Source organism: Rhinatrema bivittatum, chromosome 10 (assembly GCF_901001135.1).
Source record: "Rhinatrema bivittatum chromosome 10, aRhiBiv1.1, whole genome shotgun sequence".
Taxonomy (NCBI): domain Eukaryota; kingdom Metazoa; phylum Chordata; class Amphibia; order Gymnophiona; family Rhinatrematidae; genus Rhinatrema; species Rhinatrema bivittatum.
Window position 1 is genome coordinate 74,862,422 of NC_042624.1, and position 19,263 is coordinate 74,881,684.

Consider the following 19,263-nt stretch of genomic DNA (forward strand, 5'->3'; position numbering starts at 1 on the left):
CTGTTTTGAAGCAGCTGTTTTGAAGCAGAGGCAAAAGGTGGGAAAGAAATCAAGATCAGGGACATTGACAGAGGCAGCAAAAGTGCAACAGTCAAAACCAGCAGCACGCTCTTCCACATTGATTACTGCTTCTGAGGCAATATTTTCAATAACAGATCTGAGAAAGAATCTTGACTGGGATTCCCTGAATCAGAAATTGAACAAGTAGTAGTTAAAGAAAATTAAGGAGGATTTGTCAGTAGCATCTTAGCCTCCAGCGTGGTGAGGGAAATACCAATAGTGATGAGAGCCACCTCCAGGGAAAGCAGGCAGCACAGTTAGAAAGTGTGAGCAATGCTCCTGGCATTTTTGCTCAGGGTCCATCCTCAACCTCAACTCCAGTGCCAGCATCTGCCCCTAAGGCGATAAACAAAAGATCATGGAAGCCATACTTGATATGGACACACTTTAAAAAGAGGGAGGTTATGTTTTGCTCAGTGATTTCACTGCAGGAAGGATATCAGTCAAGGGAAGCAAGTGTGGCGTCTGACAAATGCTGGTAGACAGCATCACCTGCAGAAGCAGCAACCACTAGCATTGGCATCAGGGGAAGATGGCAGTGGGAGCACTGAGAGGAAAGGATCACCTTGCTGGTGGCTGAAAGGAATTATTAAGTTTGCTTGGGAAATTGTATTTTTTAAAAATACTGGGGTGAAGTTAACTATTGGGGAATATTATTTAGTGAGTTTGGCTTTTAATAGTCAGTAAGGCAGCTAATAAACAGAAGTTAGACTGTTTGTATTCTCTCCCTACTAGAAGGCAAGGCCCTGGCTTGGGCTTCAACCTTATGGAAGCGCTCCGATCCTCTGCTATCCGACCTGCCTCAGTTTGTTTCCACCTTCAAACAGGTGTTCGAGGAACCCGGTAGGCTGCCAGCGATGGGTGCAGACCTTCTTCATCTTTGACAGGGCTCTCGAACCCTATGTGAATATGCTATAGAATTCCGCACTATGGCTACCGAACAAAACTGGCAGGGGAACTGTTTGAATACTATATTTTTGGAGGGTCTGTCTTCACAGATTAAAGATGAGCTGACTGCCACTGCAGGCTCTGGTGGACTCGGATGCTGGGGTGAACTTTATCCGACAGGACCTTGTGGATCATTGTGATCTCCTCAACTCACCGGTGAAGCTCCCACTGGTTCTCACATCTGTACATGGCAATCCTCTTCCGGGTGAAGTTACACGGATCACTCAACCAGTGTCATTAAGGATCGGAACATACCACGTCAAGCACCTTTCTTTCTTTGTCATACCCAAGGCTGTGAGCCCTATAATTCTAGAGTTACCTTGGTTACAGACACAACAGCCTCAGTTCAACTGGTCTTCTCCTGACCAGATTCAGTGGGGAACTCACTGTGCAGGAGTCTGCTTTGAAATTCCTGAATCTTCTCGGCCCATGAAGATGGCTATGGTCAGATCAGAGGCTACACTTCCCCAGGGAAGAGTCGAGGAGGACCCCAGGAGGGCCGAGTCTTCAGGACTCCTTAATCAGATAGACGTGCTTGAAGACCAGTTGCACCATAAGACTGCGGAGAACGAGGAACTGGTGAAATCTCATGGACAAGCCACACAAGGCCTACTAACCATACTGGCTTATAAAGAACAGGAGATTCAACAGTTACACGCTCTTTTATGACAGAAGAATGCTCGAGGGGATTCCACGGTATCATCCTCAATTATCCAGGACTCTGTAAATTCCATACCGGGAACACTGGAGAGACCTTCCTCCTGGTATAACACAGAGACTTACAACTCGGATTCCTACAACAGCGAACAGGATTGGATTACAGAGGATGAAGTGGACTGGACGACAGATGACAACAACCCTTTGGAGGGGATCCTTGAAGAGGGGGTACTGTTACGCTGCTTGACTTCGGGTCCCGAGGTCGAGCATGCTTACCCACTTCCGTGGGGGACCGACAGTTCCCAGGATGTCAAGGAGAGGAAAGACAGCACACTTGTTGGCTCCGAGGTCTGGCACGAAGCTGAGAGGCCTTCCTTCGCGGCAGGAACGCTGCCGCCACCGAAGCCCTACCCCTTGATGTCACTTAGACGCACGCGGCGAGGACGTTCCTTCCTTTAAAGGGACCAGCGCGGGAATACCCGGGACAGCCCCGGAAATTACCAGCCCCAGTGGGGGTATTTAAATTGCAAACTTTCCTTCTCTCAGCGAGTTAGCAAGGATTGGGCCCTTCTGGTCTATGCTACTCTGCTGCTTCTTGCTAGTTCTTGAAGCTCTCTCTCTGCCCTTCGGAGTATTATCTCTTAGCTGGATACCCGCTCCTCGGGGGCCCTTTGCTTTTTACAGGTGCCTATCTGGGATCAGGTACTCGCTCTTCGAGGGCCTGCTCTTCCTGTCTTGGTGCCTGCTATCCAACTACTTGCTTGCTGGGATCTCAACCTTACAGCTACTATCTAGTGAGTAATCTAATTCTCAGTCTGTCTCTTCTACAACTTTGCCGTGCTGGGAGACATACTCTGGGAGATTCCTATGCCATCACTGTGAGACGGGTCCCCTCTGCCAAGGATCCCAGGACTACCTCTATTGGATCACCTCACTACTGCCACCTTTGGTGGTATCATCTTGCCGTATAATAAAGATAGATCTTCTGAGCTTGTGGGTGTACAGAGTCTGGTCTAGCACTGCGGATCCTCATGGGGCTCTTCCCTGTGGGAGTAACCACCACCAAAGTGCCCAAGAGTCCACTTCAACCATAACACCCTGTAGGCCACTACCAGACATATAGTGAATTCACTAATACATTTAAAGGATGCTAATTAGACACATTCCTACTCCCATAGCAACCTAAAACTTAAGTAGGAACTGAACAAATTTGAGATGAAGACAGCAGTCCAGCAGCAAGAGGAGGACTTCCCAGTCTTTTGCATCGAGTGAGAAACTGTACATGTGCATGCGATGCAAAGAGCTCCTGTCTCTCAGAGAACAAGTCCGATCTCTGGAGACTAGAGTGGCAGACCTGGAGGAACTGAGGCAGACAGAGAGGTATGTAGATGAGACCTTCAGGGACATAGTAGCCAAGGTCCAACTTCAGACTAGCAGCCCTGGTGTTGCCTTGGAGGAAGAAGGTCTCATGATCGGAGAGCATCAACCTGGTGCAGCAGGAAAGGATCCTGTAGCAAGGACCTACTCTCCAGGTGATGCATTGTCCTTTCACACCGAGGATGTGTTTCCAAGGCCTACTGCCCAGGAGGGAAGAGTTAGGTCGGCCGTCATAGTTGTTGATTTGATTATTATGAATGTAGATAGCTGGGTGGCTGGTGGGCGTGAGGATCACCTGGTAACATGCCTACTGGTGCGAAGGTGGTGGACTGCACGTGTCACCTAGATAGGATTTTAGACAGTGCTGGGGAGGAGCCAGCTGTTGTGGTACATGTGGGCACCAACGACATAGGAAAATGTGGGAGGGAGGTTCTGGAAGCCAAATGTAGGCTCTTAGGTAGAAAACTTAAATCCAGAACCTCCAGAGTAGCATTCTCTGAAATGCTCCCTGTTCCACGCTCAGGTCCCCAGAGGCAGGCAGAGCTTCGGAGTCTCAATGCGTGGATGAGATGATGGTGCAAGGAAGAGGGATTCAGTTTTGTTAGGAACTGGGGAACCTTTTGGGGAAGGGGGAGTCTTTTCCGAAGGGATGGGCTCCACCTTAACCAGGGTGGAACCAGACTGCTGGCGCTAACCTTTAAAAAGGAGATAGAGCAGCTTTTAAACTAGAACAAAGAGGAAAGCCGACAGTCGCTCAGCAGCGCATGGTTCGGAGAGCGGTATCTTTAAAGGATACTAATGATGCATTAGAATTAGGGCATCCCGACAGTGAGGTTCCAATAATAAGAAAAGTAGTCCAAATGCCTGTAACTAAAAACTCACCTGAGCTAAAAAATTCTAACTTATCCCTATCAATTAAAAAGCAGAATGAACATACAAACAAAAAACAAACTTTGAAATGTTTGTATGATAATGCCAGAAGTCTAAGAAGTAAGATGGGAAAATGTGAACGTATAGCAGTGAATGATGACAGACTTAATTGGCATCTCAGAGACATGGTGGAAGGAGGACAACCAATGGGACAGTGCTATACCGGGGTACAAATTATATCGCAATGACAGAGAGGAGCAACCGAGTGGTGGTGGTGTAGTACTTTATGTCCGGGATGGCATAGAGTCCAACAGGTTAAACATCCCGGTCTGAAAGGAACAAGATTTTGCTGTGGCTGGTAGGAAACCAGAAGAAGGTTTGGACTATAGCTCAAATGGAGATACTATTTGGTCTACCAAACAAACATAAAAACATAGAACTATGATGGCAGAAAAAGACTGTATGTCCTATCTAGTCTCCCCATCCACCCAATTAATTTAGCTTCATAATTCGTATCACTTCCTCAAAGCAATTGTGAATAGTAAAATTAATTGGTGACAAAAGTGGAAAATTAACAAAGAGAGATAATGTCAGTGATTTTTGTGAAAATATATGAATTGGGATGTGCGTGGCAATAATTTTTGTTTTGTTTTTTGTTTTGTTTTGTTTTATATGATTTTTCATTTTTTCATTTTCTCTGAGCACTACATTGAATTAATGTGCACTAACTCAAACTGATTTTAGCTCACACTATTGATGCCAGTGCGCACTAATGGTTTTAGTGCATATTATTGCCATTTAGTATGCATTAATTGCAAAGAATGTACTAAAATCAATACTGCATCCTGAAAATAAAAAAATAAAAAATGAAATTTGGTGATTTTTATTTACTGTCATTTCATTTTAAAAGTGACATGAAATAATATAGACTATGTTGTTGACACAGTCTATGTAGTTTCAAATGAAAGCACATCCATAATACAAAGTGCAAGACGATGAGAGGATGTAAGCAGTGAGGACCCATCACAAGGGAACAGGGATGAATAAAAATAAGGTAAGAGATGTAAATCTGTGTATGTTTTTGAAAAAAAGGAGAACAGTTGGGAGAAGTCTTGGAAAGATACAGAGAGACAATGGGACTTTGAGAAGTCTGATCTTGCTTTCAGAGCCAGATTAAGGGACGGACCAACCAGGCAATCACCCAGGGCACCAATCAAGAGGGCGCTGAAACCTCACTAGCCTCCATCCGGCTCCTCCCCCTGCACTTTGCAGCCATATTGTCAATCTTCTGCCACATTCAGGGAGAGGAGCCAGATGGAGGCTGGTGTGGTTTCACCAAGGGAGAGAAAAGCCGGTGAGGCTGGGGTGGCACCAAATTGCTAGCCTGCCCAGAGTTCCAACACGTCTCAGTCCATCTCAGTTTGCTTTATAGAATGGAGCAGAAGGGGGAATGGAACAGAATTCGGAAGACACAAAAAATGAGAGATTTGAAACTGAGGGAGGCCAAAAAAAGCAGATGCTTGCAATAGTCAAGATATGAAACACAAGTATAGGTAAGAATCTTGGTAATAACGCAATCCAAAACTCGGAAGACACAGCCTATGCACAGTTGGTGATTGACAGAATTACAGATGTTAGAGAAATGAGGCACAAGGGGTAGTGCTGGTTCAAGGGTAACACCAATATAGCTGAAGGTGCTTAGAACTGAACTATGATGTGGAATGTTGATGCTCCCTAGGCTCCATGATCAGCAATGTCAGCCTAAATAAGAGGCACATGACAGAAGTAAATATCATGACACCACTGTGCACTGATGAGGTCATCTTGACCTAGGAGATTCCTCTTATTCCTTTGAGTTTCCAGCTCACTCAGAAATGGTGGCAACTGAAGCTATGGCACCATGAGCTTTAATTCACAGCTACCCAGGTTTATAAAAGTAATCCGTTTAAATAATTACCCCCTCCTATATTCCTATAGCTTCTCTTCCTCCCACCCCTCTCCCACCCCATACACACACCTCCGATCCCTCGATTGTAAATTCTGCAAATATTGGCCCGTTGGCAGTTAAGCTAAAACTCCAAGTTGAAAAATGATGGAGGGCTGCCCACACTAATAGCTTAAACCAATTTCAAAAAAATTAAGAAAGTAACATTGGGAAGAATTTGACAGTATTGAATAAAGAAAATTGTACAGCAAGAATCGACTTTACTGCATGCTTCCAGAGATCAAATTGAAACCCCATCTTCACAGAATGGGGAGATGTGGGGCTAAGCCACCAGAGGTTCTGAGGAGCACTGTGTACAGTTGGGGTTCTGGTTTTCCTCCAGAAGTCAATGTCACTGTGAGGTCGATATTCAGCGGGCCGGTGAGTGGAAACCTTACTTAGGTAACTTTACCTTGATATTCAGCAGCACTTAGCTGGATAAGCCTAAGGCTAAATATACCAGCTAAAGTTACCTGTATTAGCTGGATAAAGCTTAGCCATACTCTTGGAATGCCCCCCACTGATAATGAATTACTGAATAAAATTTTGCCAGTGAGAAAGACGGGAAATTCAGATCTAGGGGTTTGTCAGGCTAACTTAAAAACTTGAATATCAACATCTGTGTGTATGAAACCATCACATAAAAGAGCCTCTCAGATATCAGAAGAAAGGCTGAGAAATTGTTAATCCAGCTGCCTGCTGGAAAAGAACTGAAACAAGCCCAGGGAGGAGTCTGATAGGATTCTGCCAATTATGTAGTTTAAAAGTATCCAAGGGGCACAGTCCTGAAAGAGGGGTGGGCAAACTACATTTCATGGGCTCAAAGTGGCCCCTTGCCACATTTTTTTTATGGCCTGCCTACTTGTGTCCTCAGCTCCCTCATCTCCAGCCCACTGATGCCATCCTCAAGCTGTTGGTCAGAGATCACCATTGGTGGCCCATCAGGCAGATCAAAGGTGGCGTCAGGGCCCAAAACCAATCGTTGGAATCTGGAACCAAAGAGTGGAAGTAGTTAACCTTTGCATTTGTGCCGTGTGACACAAAAAAATGCTGCACACCGTCCTAGCAGTCAATGTCTGTGAAACCTTGCTCCTCTTCCCTGGCAGTCAATGGCAGGGGAGCTCTACCATCCCATAGTAACCAAAGGCTGAAGGAGGTCAGGGCTTTATCTTTCCCCCTCCACAGGCTTCCATGGGGGTTGTAGTCTGCTTCTCCCCATCCTTCCACTGGAATCTGGACACCACAGCTCCTGCCCAAACTACAGTTCCCAACGCCGTCCTAGCTGTCTAAAATTCTAGAGCCTCTTCCCTGATCTCTTCTTCCTCATGCTTCATCAGCATAGCTAGAGCTCTTGTGGAGTCTCAGGCTGCCATGGCATGAAGCAGAAGTGCTGCTGCAGGAAATCAAGGAGAGCATCGAGGTGGCACGGAACTAAATGCAAGCCTGAGCTGCAACTCCAGGCCCTGCAGAAGGCATACAGACAAAGAAGGGGAGTTAACTCCAGAGAGGGGAATGTATGAGAGAGAAGAAGAGACAGAGGGATGAGAGACAGGGAGTGCGAGAGTGAAAGAGGGTGAGTGGAAGAGAGCGTGAGAGAGAAGGGGAAGAGAAAGCGTGGGAGAGTGAGAGAAAGAATTAGTAGGAGAGGGCGGAAGAGAGTGAGAGGAACAGTGACAAGGAAGGTGAGGAAAAGAGCATGACAGAGGGAGGAAGAGTGTGAGCAAGAGAGTAAGAGAGTAAGAGGAACAGTGACAGAAAGGGAGGAAGGGAGCATGAGAGAGAGAGAGAGTGAGAGTGAGAGGAAGAGGGTGACTAAGAGGTAGAGAGAGAGGACTATATTTGACATACAAGCTGCATGGGGATTTACTCCCCTCGTCACTCAAAGAGCTCCAAAGAGGGAGCCCCCTCCCCCACTGCTCCCTGGCACAGCCAAGGACCAGTTTTCTGTTAAATAAAAAAAGTTTGCCCACCCCTGTCCTAAAACATGGCTGGGTGAGGGGCTTCCTGAAAGCTGATTGCAGATAGGTAAGGAGTGACAGCCAGGGGAAAGCAGTGAAGGCTGAAAGCTGCCTTTTGCTCCCTTTTGGACATAGCAGCAATGGAAGAGCTGCTGAGTGAGAATGGCTTGCATTTTAAAACCCCATCCTGATTTTACTTTTTGTTTGGGAGAATAAGTCTTAGGTATAAAACTGAATAATTTTAGATGCCAGTTAACTTGACTATCTTTATGTTTGTGCCCCATTGTTTTATCTTTTTTTTTCCATTTATTATTGTAGCTCAGGCTGTGAAATGACCTTTGGTCTTTGAAAGCACACAGGGGAAATCTTAAAAGGGACAGCGAGCAATAAACAGTTTAAATTTTCCAATGTGCTTGAGGGTGTTATTTGAAAAGATTCCTGACAAAAAAAAAAATGGACTCTCTACCAGGGCTTTTCAGCAGCAGTCAGAGAGGAATTTCCTTTCATTCAATGTTACATACTTACACAGTAATGACAGCAGGAAAAGACCCAATAGTCCGTCCAGTCTGCCCAGTAAGTTTCTTATGGTAGTATCTGCCGCTTATGTTAAGGATAGGAATATTTCCAATCAAAACCAAACAACTGTCTAACCCATAACAAAATTAGTACTAGCAACATGTATACGTGGTGAGCAGCCTCCTTGTTAATTCAGACAATGCTGCTTGAACGTGCTTTGCGTTTGCAGTTGGCATTAGAAGCAGTCCTGCGCTTTTTCCCTAATGCTGCGTATCAGAACTCCAGACTTGTAAAGCTGGGGCCCAGCACTGGCTGTCATCTGAATCAAAAGCATCAAGGTTACTTGGTTAAGGGTAATAATCCCCCACGCCTTCTGATTAAGGGTAGTAACTGCCGCTCCATGCAGGTTACCCCCATGCACGCTTTTCTTCATTTCCATCCTCTACCCTTTAGTTGGATAGAGCAAAACTTCCATTTTTCCATGTCTTTTGTGGCCAGACCTTTGGTCAGCCACTAATTGACCCTAGCTCCCAGCCTTAGGATTGATATCAGCTTAGGTGGAGACAGCATTCCTGCACAGGCCCTTCCCCGGAGCCTGCCTGTGGATGATGCTCTCCCAGGCCCTTGTGAGAGCGTGGCAGTGTAGATTCGATTTCTGAGGGAGGAGTTGTTTTCAGTGTGCTCTCCAAGTTAGAGCCTCAGCTTAGCACAGAGAGGAGAGATACTGCCCTGCCAGGTCCCCAGAAATGGACTGGAGGGAAGAAAGAGAAGCAGAAGTATTTTTGAAGTTTTTCCCGAAGTTTTTCACAGTTTTGCCCTGAGTCTTCTGGCAGGCAGAATCCGCTGTTCAGTGAGTCAGGAGGGAGCTGTGCACCTCGTCACCCAATCTAAGAGGAGATTGCAGTGACCGTGCAGACAGAAGAGAAGTGTTTTGATAATAGAGTGAGTTTTTACCACCAAGAGGGCAGGAAGCTGTTTTTCTGCCACCCTTCCTTGCCCCAAGCTAGAAGCTGTGAGGACTGCTTTCAGTGGCTGGCCTTCCCTCCTGGAGGGTTGCATCTGTCTTTTGAAGAGGAGTCAGAGGGAGAAAAAAGGAGAAGGACATCTGGAGACCTCCAACAGAGTTTCCATCCCTGACACACAGGACACTGCCAGGTTGGAGTACACGATTCCTCGTGGACCTTGAGTACTGAGTAAGGTGTCCGTCTCGGTTAGGACACCCCCAACTCACTTAGGACACTTATCATTCCCAGTCATGGAGGATAAGCCAGTTTCAAGCCCCTGCCTGGAGGGACACATCCACAGAGTCAGAGATCAATTAAATCCTGACTCATGTAAATCTAAGGACCCTGGATGTAACTGAACATTACATTTATTGCATCTCATGATTATTTTGAACTCAATCAAAGTAAACTTTAATTTGAACACCCATCCAGAGAGTCCAGCCTGAACCAAACAGCAAGGGTAAAACACCTATGGGATACTACAAAACCTTACCTGGGCCAAGAAGATTTACCTTCACCCGCTCAGAAAGGACCCACCCCTTGGGAAAAGAATGTGGGGCAAGAGACTGAGGGCCTAGCCATGGTTAATAAATTATTTTATGGACCCTTAGGAAACAGGCCATCCGCAAAGATGGCCTGTTTCAGTTTATAACTGGCCTCTAAAATTCTCTTTTCCCATTGATGAGTAGAACTATCAACTGCCTGCTGTTGTTTTTGCTCATTGGAAACTTATCCATCTTCCAAGTCACACTTGGGTACTTGCCAGGTTCTTATGGCCTGGATTGGCCACTGTTGGAAACAGGATGCTGGGCTTGATGGACCCTTGGTCTGACCCAGTATGGCATGTTCTTATGTTCTTAGAACTAAAACATTCATTTGGGAGCCTATTTAGAGAATTCTAGTAGCCATATTGTTCCTGGAGAAAATGGATTCTTTGCAGGTAGTGATCACTTTTATTGGATCAACTTAAGATCAACTTAAGATGTTCTTTGCAGGTAGTGATCACTTTTATTGGATCAACTTAAGATCAACTTAAGATGATGTTGTAGATGTCCTTTTAAAGTTCATTTCCCAAAATTCTTGCACACTAGAAGAACATAACTAAATCTATCAAGTCTGATCCAAAGCAATGGTTCTCAACCAGGGATATGAGGATGCCTATCAAGGAGTACATAGCCAGACAGCTACTGCCATGTGGAAAAGAGGACCCCCAAACTGCAAGAGATACCTGCCACTGCAACTTTCTGGATCACCTGCAACAACTCAGAGTCTTTCGGCAGCTGAGTAGTAGGTGGCACAATACTGAAGCACAAACAGCAGTCACTGCAAGGGACAGTGAAAGTGGTGCACTTCCTGTCCCTGCAACTGTTGCTGCCTCTTCTTCCTGGCTTCCGTTCCTATTGCATGGACATCCTGGTTATAAATGAAGCCTGCAAATGGGTAGAAGGAAAAGGAGGAAGCTATTGAGAATGGAAATACAGTGCTTTCACTGAGCCCCATGGTGCCTGATTACTGCTGCTCCTGTGCTTGTGGTGCTTGCTTTGCTTTTGCTCTTCAGTTTCCATGGGAGAGAACAAGATTTGGGAGATGGAGTGGGGAGAGGTAGGAAGAGTTAAGAAGGGAGATGGGGACTATTGGGGAGAACAGCAGCAGTGATGGGCCTGACAGGTGGGAAGAGAGAATAAGAGCAGCAAGGTGAGGGAGATGGGGAAAGAGACAGAGAATGGCTATTGCAAGGGTATTAGGTGCCCTAGGTGAAGCTTACAGCCTGGTGGCCCCTCCACCCCCATCCCGACATCCTCACTCCAGGCTCTCCATTTTCTTTGGCTGTGGGTGGGATGAGCTTCATCTGCTGCCTTCCCAGGCCTCTCTTCTTCATGTCTTTGGCCGCAGGCAGGATGGGCTATACCCATGGCCCTCGTGGGCCTCTCCCATTTGTGTCTTTAGTTGTGTATGGGATGGACTTTGCCCACAGTCTCCTGAGCCTTTATGTCTTTGGTTGCAGGTAGGATGCCCACAACCTTCCGGAACTATGTGTCGTCGGCCGTGAATGGAATGAGCTCCACCCATTACACCCAGGCCTCTCTCCTTCTTGTCTTAACCTGCAAATGGATAGACTCCACCCATTCGGACCCACAACTGCTATCAAGCTTTTCTCCTTCTCATCTTTAGTTGTGGACAAGGTGGGCTTCCCTGCACCACTAGCCGTGTCTTCAGCTGCTGGCAGGATGGGCTCTGACAGTGGCCTCTCTTTCTTCAGCTGGTGACCAGTGGCTTAGACTGGTTATTTTGCCACCTCCTAAGAGTTGGCCCTCTAGCTATTTATCTAGTTCACCTAATGTAAGCACTAGCCCTGCAGATACTCCTTTCTCTTGCCATAGCCCTCACTGTTCTTTCCTTGAGCTTCAAGTTGGCACAAATTTGTCAAAATGTGACAAAGCACTGCAACAAATGTGATCTCTAGATGTCCCTGTACAACCAGATCCACCACTCTAAAGTCATATAATGCTATATTTAGTTTGAATAAAGCAGTACCAGCATCTGATAGGTGTGCAAGCTTTTTATTTGACAGTTAAATACAAATTGAAAAACATGACCAAATTTCACATTGAAATAAATAGTATTTATTGTGAATTTGAGAAACTTGAGCAGGAAAGTACTGTATATAGAATTGTCTAGGAATAGATGAAGGTATAACAATTCAGCACAAATCATTGACAGAAAAAAATCAGCAAAGAATACTGCAAGAGAATGACACTGATATTGAAAAGTGCTTTAACACAGAATAAAATAGAATCCATTAACCAATTTGTAATCCCTGTACTTTCATACAACTTTGAAATTGCACCAGAAAGATTACAGCCAGTTGGACTTAAGAACAAGAAAACTCCTCCATACCCATCAGTTAATCTATTAGCATCAGTGAATGCCAAGAGCTGCAGGAAATATGAGTCTTATCAAAATAAATTATACATACAGAGGTAATATCATTGGCCTCCAAGCACACCTTGTTCCATCAACAGATCCAAATGCTGAAAAGATGCTAAAGTACAAGAGTAAATGACACAGTCTCCATCTTTAAAATTAGGCAAGTATTCTGAAGAATAGAAGCAATGTGTGAGAATCTACCAACACATGTGGGAAAAGAAACAGAATTTGAAAAACAAAAGAAAAAATCTCTTTAAAGACCTGGATCAAAAAACAAGATAAAACAAATGGCAAATGTATAAACATAGTGATAAATGCAGTCAATTCAGCACCTACATGTAGATCAAATACAGACATAAGATGGTTAAAGAGAGATAAACTTACACTTAAGGATGAGAGATTGATAATTGCAGCATAGGACAATGAGCTACACTTAATATGGTTCACAGCAAGCATATCATGTTGATTTTATTCTGATATCTATGTTAATATTATAATCCACCTACAATAAATTGGACTTGAATTTGTTATGTAACGGGTGTTTTAGTGTGCCCATGGGCTTCAGCCCGACCCCAGAGGAATCCAGGACCGAACCAAGGGTTGGCAACGTATCCCAGGATGGCAGAGACACGGTCTTACCCTCTGCCAGGCCTGCAAGCTCCCAGCGCCAACAACAAGATGATGTTGGTAGGAGAACGATCCTCCGACCATTCCAAGCCCTTTTGAACCTGCCTCTTGGATCGGCATGGAGCAGCAGGCCGGCCTGAGGATGAGGGCAGACGAGGCCTTGACACGAAGACATGACACCAAGGTTGATGCGACGGCATCACAGACGAGGGTTGAAGTGAAGACATGACACCAAGGCTATTGAAGACATGACACCCGGGCTGTTGAAGACATGACACCAGTGCTGTTGAAGACATGACACCAGTGCTGTTGAAGACAAGACACCAAGGCTGATGCAACGGCATCAGAGGCAAGATGAGGAACTTGACGAAGTCCAGACGAGACGAGAAGCTGGGCAGGAAGACATTGGCACTGTCTCTCAGGGCACCCTACTCAGCCCACCTTCACGGGTGGACCCAATGGGCTGGTCGAGGACCACCCTGTCCCACTACGTGCCCTACACAGTCCAAGGAGGCTGGTCACTGAACACGAGGAGAGCGGGACAAGCGCAGAGAAGAATCCAGCTGAGGCAGAACTTCGATGACGGAGCCAGATGCCATCCGAAGCACCACAAAGGCTGGCAGGACAAGACAGCTCAGGAGCACAGGATACCAGTCCACTACTGGCATCTCCCATGACGAAGCTGCATCATCTGGAGATCCATGGCCGGCAGAACAGAAGACTCTGGAGTAAGAACGAACAACAAGGAGGACTAGAACACCAGGAAGCGAGACATCCGGAGATGAGACACCAGGACACCTGGACGGGGACCTCAGGCAATGAAGACATGGCTTGATGAGATGACAAGATGAGATGAGACGAGGAGCTCCACGAAGAAGACAGAAGACCTGACGGAGCTCTGGCAGGCAGGAGCCTCCAGGACTGAAGTCACTCCGATGCAAGGCAAAGAACAATGGCAAGACCAGCCCTTTTATAGGGCCGCAACCAGTGGCGTAGCCAGAATTGATTTTTTGGGTGGGCACAAGGTTAACATGGGTGGGCTGTAGGCATGCAGGTCTACTAGTTGTTTTTTTACTGATAAATAATGCCAAATTATGCAGCATAGCATTCACATCTACGCCTAAGTATGAGGTTTACTTAATGATACAAACATAATTCACGGTGATTTGTGGTACTTTAGCCTTCTTATTATTACGATTTTATACACGGCTCCTACCTGTCCATAAATTTTGAGAGAGCGGTTGTGTTGCTTATATTTAAATTGCTAACATCTCAAAATATAGATATATATTTTTACCTTTGTTGTCTGATCTTTGTATTTTTCTAATCATTTGGTCCTGGTCTCTTTTTCCCATTTTTTCCCTTATAGCTCATTTCCTAATTCCTTTTCAGTGTCTTTCTTCTATTACTGTCTTCTTCCCTTCCACACACACACACACACACATACACGCTTTCTCTCACAGACTCCCTCTCACACACTCAAGCTGTCACTCTCATATGCTCTCCCCCCCCCCCCCCCACAAGCTCACATTCAAGTTCTCACTTTCTCACCCCTCCCCAGGCTTATATTCTTATGCACACACAGACGCACATCCAGGCACCCATTCTCACCCACACACATAAACCCAGACTCCCATTCTCACCCACAAACCCATGCTCCCAGTCTCACCCACACATATTCAAGCTCCCATTCTCATCCATACATATACACATTTAAGGTACTATTCTCACCCACACATACACACATTCAAGCACCCATTCTTATCCACATATTCAAGCTTCCATTCTCACCCACCCACACAAACCCAGGCTCTCATTCTCACCCATATATACACACATTCAAGCTCCCATTCTCACCCACCCACAAACCCAGGCTCCCATTCTCAACCACACATACACACATTCGAGCTCCCATTCACCCACATATTCAAGCTTCCATTCTCACCCACATACACACCCAGGCTCCAGTTTTCACTCACACACACTCCCATTCTCATCCACACATACACATTCAAGCACGTGCACAGCTTCCGCTTTCTCCCCCAGAGCAGGAAGATCAGCTGCCTCTCCTGCTGCCACCGGCCTCCTGCTATCTTCGGGCGTCGGGCCGTACTGCCCGCCGAACTTTCTGTTCGGGGGGGGGGGAGCGGAAGCGCAGCGCACAACGTCCGCTTTCTCCCTCCCCCCCCCCAAGCAGGAAGATCGGCGGACCATACGGCCCGACGCCCGAAGAAGATAGCAGGAGGCCGGTGGCAGCAGGAGAGGCAGCTGATCTTCCTGCTTTGGGGGAGAAAGCGGAAGCTGTGCGCGGCGCTTCCGCTCCCCCAAACAGGAAGTTCGGCGGGCCGTTTGACCCGAAGATAGCAGGAGAACGGGTGGCAGCAGGAGAGGCCAGCTGATCTTCCTGCATTGGGGGGGAGGAAGCGGAAGCTGCGCGCGGCGCTTCCGCTCCCCCCCCTCCCTCAACAGGAAGACCGGTTGGCCATACGGCCGCAGCAGCGCTTCCCCATGTGTGCTGTGATGGCGTGTGAGGCATGGGTTCTCTTGTTCGCTGTCGCGGGGATGGGATCCCGCAACAGCCTTGCAGTTCCGGTGCCAGTTGGGTGGGCCTGGGTCTAAGTTGGGTGGGCACCTGCCCACCCAGGCCCACCCGTGGCTACGCCACTGGCCGCAACAGGAAACAGTCACTAAGTGGGGCCCAGGGCATATCCGGCCGTGGGCCCTTTAAATTCTGAAGAGAGGCGCAGCCACGCGCCTAGAGGAAGCAGGAAGCAAGCTGTGCAGGACCGTGGACAGCGGTCCTGCACCGACGTCCAAGACGCAGATGCAGGGCTGGGCCTGGGAAACAGGCCCCGATGACGGCAGCAGCTCCAGCCGCTGCAGGAAGCCCCGAGGGCGGCTCCAGCCACCAATCCAGGCCGGGGCTTGCGGCCTCTGGCCGAAGAGGATGGCGATGTCGGCGGCAGCTCTGTGCCGTGTAGGAGAGCAGAGAAGTCCGCGGCTCTGGCCGCGGTGAAGAGAGTGAGAGGAGGGGCCTCCGGGCCGCGAGAAGAAATCGAGTCCACAGCTCTGGCCGCGCGGGAGGGCCCAACTTCGGCGGCGTCCAGCTGCATTGGGCAGCAGGAAAAGCAGCAAGGTGAGTGGAGCCTACTCGCGGGGCGACCCGCGGGCAGTGTTCATAACAGAATTGGGTGGAATAGAAAACATTAAATAAAATAAACCATAAAATAAATAGTGAAATTTTGTGATCCTGGGGCTACACAAGGCATGTCAAACATTTGAAAAGGGTACAATAGTCATGAAAAGTTGAGAAACATTGGTCCAGAGGACACTTCTGAAAAGCTAGTGAAAGTCAACCTCCTGGCTGTTATGGTAAAATGAACAAATGTTCATCCAAGCTTACCACTGTCTATGCAATATTTCTCCAAACTATCTAGGAAACGCACTTGGACCATTGCCTATTTGGCAAAGTCATTAATTGAATTCTAATCTTTGTACTTTTGCTGTAATCACTGGCAAAAATTTCTTCTCGTTGGAAAACATTTCTAGTAAGTAGCTGGAATTACAGCCTTTTAGCTCTTACAATTTTATAGAAATTACAAGAGTGAAATGAAAGCATCACACAACCCAACTTTGTTATACAGAGACTTCTGTCTTTTGGTAATATAGACTAACAAAAAATGATCTAGTGTGGAAAACTATTATCATCAATGGGTTCTGCTGACAACTGAAATCATGAAATCCAATTCTGAGTAGTTTTCCAACTTTGCTGGCACCCTGACATGATGATGTTTCTCATCACTGAAGATGGCTGCTTACTTTATACTGTATATTAATCTGTTATAATTATTTCACTCTTTAATACAACAGAATGAATTCCTCAGCAGTTTAATGTCCCAGATGTTTTATCTTTATTTAATCATCAAGCTGACATCTATAAAGATGGAAAGGCAGAAAGCTGGCCATGTTGGACTCAATGTTCAAGTTTGTTGGGCATTTTTACTCCACTTTTGAGTTAAGTTGATTTTGTATTTTTTTATTCACTTGAGCACTTTAGGCCCGAGTTAAAAGGGCTGCACGCATAAAAAAAACAGGGGGGGTTACGTGTGTGGCCAGGCCTTGCGCGTGCTGCGTGCATTTTAGAACAGGCCTGGTCATGCACATAACCCTTGTTATGTGCAGATGTCCTGGGCCCTGCAAAATGGGTGGACCTTGCGGGGAGGCTCTGGGCGGTGAGGGGCGGGGCAGGCCGGGACAGCATCATTAGATGCTGTCCCAGGGAAGCGCGTGCTGGCAGCCGGCCAGTGTGTGGCATTTACTTCTGCTCCTGAGCAGCAGTAAGTATAAAAAGAAAAAAATGGGAAAGGTTAGGGTTAGTTTAGGGGTCAGGAAGGAGAGGGGAAGAGGTAGGACGGGTAGGGTTAGGGATAGGAAAGTTCCCTCCCACTCCGATCCTTAATTGGAGCAGATTAGGAGGGAACTGGGGGAGGCCCGATTCCATCACAGCGTGTATTTTCTAAAATCCCTCCCCCCCCCTACGCAGAGCAGGCCACCCACCCACACATGCGGACTTGAAAATCTGGGGCTCATGTGCATGCAGGACTGGTACTTTATGACATGTGCGCACCGACACGAGCATGTTAAAAAATAGCCGCATCCATGTGCATGTGCCAGGAATCGTGTGCACATGGATGCACACAGTTTTTTTGTAGACTGATGATAATTGTTTGATGCCCAATAAAGTGAGATTTCTCATTGGGGCATTCTGAGGTCTTTTTTTGTTTATTGAAATAATTTTGTTTGGGGTAATTAATAGGGATGTGCATTCGTTTTATTCATTTAATTCGTTTCATACGTTTCCCATTACATGTCAATTAGATGTGCATTCGTTTCATACATTTCATATTGCATGCTTGTATAGGAAACGTATGAAACGAATGCACATCCTTAGTAATTAAGGATTTTTAGTGGCGGAATTTGCATAGTGGTATCAATACATGTCAGACTGGATGCAGCTGAAAAGACTGGAAGTTATTTCTTCATGACAACTAATTGCTAAGGATTATGTAAAAGCATGAGGAAATGTGTATACTTTGTTACCAAATTCAATTAAAGAAAAATTACAAGATTTACATTACAATGATGCACAGGCCCATCACGGCCAGCTGTGCATACCGTGCATTTGCATGGAGAGACACACTCAGGCAGGAAGCGGGCTGGCGGCAGCAGGAGAGGCCATGGGCTGCTGGTGGATCCTAACCAGCTGGTGGCTGAAGAAGGAGAGAGCTTGGGCCTCCTGCTATCTTTGGGCTGTAAAGCCCACCTATGTTCCTGCTTGAGGGGAAGGGAGCGTAAGCTGCGTGTGGGTGTATGTGCACACATGTCCATACCCAGAGAAGCCTGACTTCCGGGTATGGGCATGTGTGCGTGCACACCCACACACAGTTTCTGTTCCCTCCCCCCCCCCCCCCAAGCAGGAAGATCGGTGGGCTCTGCGGCCCGAAGGTACCAGGAGGCCCGCGGGGCCATGGGGGAGCTCATGCCGCCATAGCCCGAAGACAGCACAAGAGGTCTGTGGGACCATAGTGGACCTTATCCAACCACAGCCTGATAATAACAGGAGACCATGTGTGTGTGTGAGCTTGTATGTATATGATTATGAGTAAGAGCCTGTGTGCATCTGAGAGCCTGTTTGTGTGTGCATGTGTGTGTGTGTCTGTGTGAGATCCTATATGTGTGTGCATGTGACTGTGTAAGAGCCAATGTGGGTGTCTGTGTGAGCGCTTCTGTGTGTGTCTGTGTGAGAACTTGTGTGCTCGTGAATGTGTCTGTGTGAGAGCCTGTGTGTTTGTGTATGTTTGTGTGCCTGTGAGAGACTATGAGTCACATATAGGCTCTCACAGGCATGCACACACACATAGGCCCGGATTTTAAAAGGCTCACGCGCGTAGGAGGGCTTACACATACCGGGCCTATTTTAAAAAGGCCCGGCCACACGCGTAAAGCCCCGGGATGCGAGTAAGTCCTGGGGCTTCGGAAAAGGGGCGGGGCGGGGTCAGAGGCTCCCGCCACAGCAGCCATTTGCGCTGTGCTGGGGGATTGTGTGCTGGAAGGCTGCCGGCAGGTGCAAAAGGTAGGACAAAGGTCGGGGGGGGGGGGGGGGGGCTAGGTTAGGGTTAGGGGGCGGGAGGGTTAGGGGAAGGGAGATTAGGTTAGGGGATTGGGAAGTTCCCTCCCATGCTGCTCCGAAATCAGAGTGGCCTGGGAGGGAACAGGGAAGGCTGTGGGCGTCGGCGCGTGCAAGTTGCACTAATGTGCACCCCCTTGCACACTC

The 19,263-nt window shown here is 47.1% G+C and overlaps 1 protein-coding gene and 1 long non-coding RNA gene across 4 annotated transcripts in view; one reads left to right on the plus strand and one right to left on the minus strand.

The window, feature by feature from the left end:
* Nucleotides 1-11,906, plus strand: part of LOC115100219 — a 53,168-nt gene extending 41,262 nt beyond the window's left edge. For both annotated transcript variants that reach the window (XR_003859001.1, XR_003859000.1), the window contains one exon: nucleotides 11,380-11,906. This is a non-coding gene — a long non-coding RNA (uncharacterized LOC115100219). The remainder of the gene's footprint in view (nucleotides 1-11,379) is intronic.
* Nucleotides 1-19,263, minus strand: part of PRRX1 (paired related homeobox 1) — a 117,262-nt gene that overhangs the window by 25,781 nt on the left and 72,218 nt on the right. The gene's annotated exons all lie outside the window — the stretch shown is intronic.